At 33.6% G+C, this 5,684-nt stretch overlaps 1 pseudogene; it reads left to right on the forward strand.

Annotated features, from left to right (window-relative positions):
• The first annotated feature begins 2,013 nt into the window (after positions 1-2,013).
• LOC111753439 (elongin-C-like) lies at positions 2,014-2,333 on the forward strand (annotated as a pseudogene).
• Positions 2,334-5,684: the final 3,351 nt, after the last annotated feature.

The following is a 5,684-nucleotide window of genomic DNA, read 5'->3' on the forward strand; positions in this document are numbered from 1 at the left end:
TAAATTAACAAGAGAATCAATAGATGGTGTCTTAGACCATCTTATCACACATTTTTTAATTGAACTACATAGAAATACTCCACAAGGAGAAAAAAAAGCACTTTTTTTCTGATATGATGAAGTATAATACTAATAGTTCATTATTGACCCAAATTTATTCTCTGTGAAATCTGACCAGCATATTTGCTTGAACATCATATAATTTATCCTTTAATAGCTTTAGAAGAGCTGGTTTTACCAACTATCAAGATATAAGGAAAATCTATTAGAATTTTATATATATGTGTGTGTGTGTGTGTGTGTGTGTATAAGACCCTTATTTTTAGGATTTATTTTACTTAATAGGATCCAATTTCAAGTTCTAAATCCAAATACTTACTGTGTGACACTGAGCAACTTGCTTGATTTTTGCAATTTCATAATTTTCTTCACTATTAAATAGGAATAATAATAGTACTCATTTATGGTATTAGTTGACGAGTTGGAAGATTGTATAAAAATTATATTTGAAATGCCTGGTCAAGTGCCCACCACACAATGAGAATTTGAGAGTTTAATAAGCATTAGTTGTAACTTTTACATTTGAAAACCAAAAGATGTCTATGTTTAATAGATATAAATTGCATCTCATTTCAAAATATAATTAAATCTTATTAATAAATATGATTATAATATTCTCCACGGTGTAGATTCTACTGTTCATACATGAAACACAATATTCAGAGAGTACTGTAGCCCAAAATGTCTCTCCTTCTCTGAGTTAGAGAGAATGTTCTCTGAAATGAAAAAGTCATAGTTCAGATCAATAAAGACGGGAGCAGAGAGGCAGTGACTGAGGTCAGGGAAATCAGTGTGAGGAGTGAAGAGTGAGGGGGAATAAGGGAGGGAAGACAAAGTTGCTCTTTGGCTTTAAAACAATTCAGAACAGTTGGTTCTAGGTACCTACCAGGAACTGCACTCCCCACTGGGGTTAACTCACACTTGTGCATCTGCTCTCTCTGTCCCCCAGTCACTGCTGCTACACAGGCTCCTGTCTTCATAGTAGAACCCCAGAGATAATCTCAAAGTGATGCTCACATGATCTACTCTCAAAGTACTTGGAAGTTCATAAATTGTAACTGTTAATTCATTATTCATAATTTAGGAATTCATACTCTAAATGGTCATCATTAAGCTACAGAAGGAGATAGGGAAAGTTATAAAAGACTCTATGCTTAGCACCAAAATTAAAATGTAGCTTAATGGCCTAAGAATAAATTTTGAATTGCTAAATACTGCGGGATGAGCCAACCAGTTTTTAGTCAGAGTCAAAGGGCTTAACGCTGGAACTGAAACATGGATACAGGCAACCATAGAAGATAAAAATAGGACTGACTTACAGAACCTAGATTAGCTAATTGTACTCGTGAAAAGACAATAATAGTTCTTGTAAGCAGATCGGCATTGTTTTCAAGCCAAGAATCAAACCAGGGCCTAAGCTGCAAGACTGAAGCTCATATCTTTGCAGAGCATTCTGATCAATGCCTCTCTCATGTATGACAGGAAGTCTGCCTCTTTTTTTATATTTAGCTTTCAGAGCTACTCAATTGACAGCAGCCAAATTGCTCACAAATCTATATTTAACTAACATTCACTGTTCATTTTTTCTATTCATACTCTACTATATTTTTATTTTACTCTCAGTGGTAACACAAGTTTTAACTTCCTATTAAGATTCTAACAGTTGTTTTTTTTTTTTTTTTTTTTTTTTTTTTTAATCCTTTGTTACTTGCTCTGATGGAAACTCTTCATCTCAGCCAAGAAGAGTTAGTGCTAGGTAATTAAGAAAAAGGTTTCAGCCTATGTGGGTGTTTTATGGTGGGAAACCCTCCAGCAAGAATTTTGTAAGAGATAAAAAGTCTCGGCTATACACTTCCTGTAGACGGAAGTTGGTGACAGAGTCTGTAGTTCCCCACCTCACTAGGAAACTACGAAAGTTCCTGTGGAACCAAAGTGGAATTATGTAAGAACATAATGGATGGAGAGAAGAAAACCTATGCTGGCTGTGTATGTCAAATTGATACCTTCTGATGGTCTTGGATTTACTGTGAAAAAGAAAACATGCACAAACATCAAGAATAATAATAGCCATGTTGAGTGGCCCAGGTCAATTTGCTGAAAATGAAACCAGTGGGGTGAATTTTAGAGATCCCTTCACATGTGCTTTCAAAAGTCTGCATGTATTTTACCTGACACTAACACTACAGTACAACTCCACCGAGATTCCTGAATTTCCCATTGCACCTGAGTCAACCCTGGAACTGCTGATGGCTGTGAACTTCCTAGAGTGTTAAATAAAATAAACTGTTAATTTTTCAGTATTAAAAAAGTCTCTAGGTCAGTGTATTATTAGTAATGTTAGAGCCTTTTTGCATAGAGATTTCATAATATGCTATTACTGCTATTCCTATCCTTATTTCCATTCTGAGTGAGTGTAATGATATTGAAAGAATATGAACTCTTGAGCCACACAGGAACATGTTTGAATGTAAATCCTCCCACTCCATCTCACTGTAACACTGAGCAGATGATTTGACCTCTTAGAATGTCAGTTTTCTCCTTTATTACAGAAAGAGGGTCCCCATTTTAGAGAACTATTAGAATGAGCTAAGAAAATATACATATAACACTCAATATATTTTTATTATTATTATTCTCCTTGTTATCATTAATCATTGTAAAATGTTGAAAAAGTAGAGCTTATAAAGCACAGAATTTGTAGAATACATATGATAGTGGCTTATTTTCACTTTCAGAAATATTGGCACTTAATTTCTTTCTTTAAAATGTTGACAGTTATTTAACTACAAACAATGTAGCTCATACCCTTCATACAATAAACTTAGCATAAAATATAGAGAAACTATAAGGAAAATTCAGTGGGTATTTTGAACATGATAAAAGGTTAGAAATTTGGTAGGTAGATCAGCCAAGGCTTTAATGCCCTTGTAAATATTTAACATGGAAATAACATGCAAAGAAGAAGATTAGGGGTAGAAGAGCCTATATGACAGGAAGTATAGAAAACAGGTAGTTTTGTTTGGTGACAAAACTACCTACCTTTTAGTAGGTAAAGCTTCTTGCCAAATAAAATGTACAGAACTCTGATATAAAACATTTCAAACCAAAAATCACTTAAAGGTTTTTTTTGGAAATTAAAATTTTATACAGGCCTTTGGGTCATATTTTGGTCCAATGATACCTGGCCGTTTGAATCGCCAGGTCATAATTAGCCACTATAGTTTCATGATTCACTGCTCTTGAACCAAAACTTTGTGGCACTTTAATGAATTCAGATCACCAGAATTCCAGTAAGCTCACCTGAAAAATATTAGAGTAGTGGATTTGAAATACATCCTGACAGGTTTGTCTTTATCTCAGCTAAAAATGGGATCCTTTAGATGCTTCTTATTGTGGGGCTGACAGGATGGCATTTTGTAGTGCAATTAATATTCCAAAATGAGCAAGGTAAACTAGAAGAAGTATAGGTTAGGATAAGGAAAACTCTTTATTATCAAGGTGTCAAGATATTGTAAAGTGGGCTGATCTCAACCTAAAAGTGTAGTAAATTAAGAATAACTTGTTTATTAAACATTTTATTTTAAATTAGAGCTCTATTATCTAGTAAAATATCTCTATTCTAATTTCATAGTCTTAGTGGCACTATAGCTAATATTACTTGTACATTTTACACATCTAATTCATTTATAAATTTAAATCCTCTGGTATTTCACTGTGACACAAGAAACAAAACCTTTTAAACTGTTCTGAAAAGCTGACTTTTAGAATTATTTTTGGTAGAAAATATCTATCTGAAAAGAATTTCTTTTTTGTTTGTTTTCGCTAAGGTTTGTTAGCTTTTAGCCCATACTCTTAAACTTTTCTGACCTACATTCTTTGGTCACTCTTTCTTGTATGAGATACATTAGCTGTAAATCACATGCCACTTTTTAAATACATAAAAATAGTAACTTGGTTAAAATGGATCTAGAATCTTTAATTTCTGCTTCTGTTTTTAGGTTCATATATTAGGTTATATGAACTAATATAAGATTTCATTTTTCCTTAATATCTTTCCTTAAAAGTAGGTTTTTCATGTGATGCTGAACCTAGAGTTTAGAGAGCTAAGTTTATAATAGGGTCAAGTAAGGCTCTAGGTATCAGAAACAAACATTTTGAAGACGGAGATATGTATGTCCAAACGTTCTACAACACTTCATTCATCAATCATCACCAAGAAAAGTGATATTGCTGATAAGTGAAAATCCCAAATAGCAGATGCTTACCACTTCAGTACTATGCTTTTCCATTTTAATCATTTTGAAGGAAATCTTACATAATGCATTCCAGATTGCCTTGCTGTTGGAGCAACAGTATTATTAATATTTTCTCAATACTGTTTTTTAAAATTCAGATTTCTCCCTAGATCTTCTACAACCATTTTAATTTCCAAAAGACTTAGTTTCTGCAGATCGCTCATCTGCCATCACTAATTGGCCTTCATGGAACATCAAAATAAACAATAAATAAAGAAAAGTTGTTACAATTGCATATAATGTAAAAGTCAAAACAAAGTGATGATTGTAAAGACCACTTTGTGACAGCCATGTAGCAATTAGAGATATTTTCTTAGTATCCTGAAAGACTCAACTGGTTGAGAATACTTGATGATGACTTTTGATTAAGTGTAATGTTACTACAATTTCTTGGAATAGTTGTAGTTTATTTAAATTTGATTATAAATGATAGGGTAGATATACAAAAAATTATATCACTTAAATAAAGTGACTTGTTTTGAGATACTTGACTGCTTGGAGAGTTATCTACTCAGGATCGAATACTTTACAAACTGTTACAAGAAAAGTTTATTTTCTGAGGCATTCTCATCCTATTTTACCCCAAATCACATTGTATTGTGGTTCTTGTGTTATTTCTTCATAAGTTATTTTCCCTTAAAAATCTTTTTGCCACTCTAGATTTCAAAAATCATATGCTATAGGACATGACTATTCTTCAGATATAATGTAAGTTCCAAAAATATGCATAAATTGTTTGCTTATAATTGTAAAAAATTTAAGATCAGTTGAAAATGCAAGAACTTTCTCTCCCCCCACTCTCTCTCTGTGTGGGGGGGCAGAGAGGAGGAAGATAAGGGGAGAAACAGAAAGAGATAGACAATGACAGAGACAGAGAGGCAGCCCTTTGCCAAGCTGTATATTATATCTTTGCCTCTCTCCCCTTTCAGGTCTCCTTCCCAACACTTCTGAACAATGGGCCTCTGTTCGACATCAGCCAATTCTTGGTGGTCTTCTTGCACCATAGAAGCTGTCTTCTGTTCTTTCTTTCATATTTCCAGTAAGTCCTTGGCTCTGACCATCTGCTTCTCAAATTATACAGCAGAAAGGAAAGGACACTGAATATGTTCATTATTTTGACTTTGAAACCAAAGATTTACAAACAAACTTAAAAGTGACCAAAAGGCAACAGGAAAATCCCACTAATAGCTAGCTCACTTTCATCATTTCCCTGTGTGGGCTGAATATAAAGGTAGGTCTTCTGTATACATCTTTTAATACCTTAATGAGAAGGCATTGTAAGTGTTGGATACTAAAGTCCATAGAAGTTCGGCAGTATATCCACAGTTA

This window comes from Cavia porcellus, unplaced genomic scaffold (genome assembly GCF_034190915.1).
Source record: "Cavia porcellus strain 051 isolate PalLab524CR breed Dunkin Hartley unplaced genomic scaffold, mCavPor4.1 scaffold_5, whole genome shotgun sequence".
Classification (NCBI taxonomy): Eukaryota; Metazoa; Chordata; class Mammalia; order Rodentia; family Caviidae; genus Cavia; species Cavia porcellus.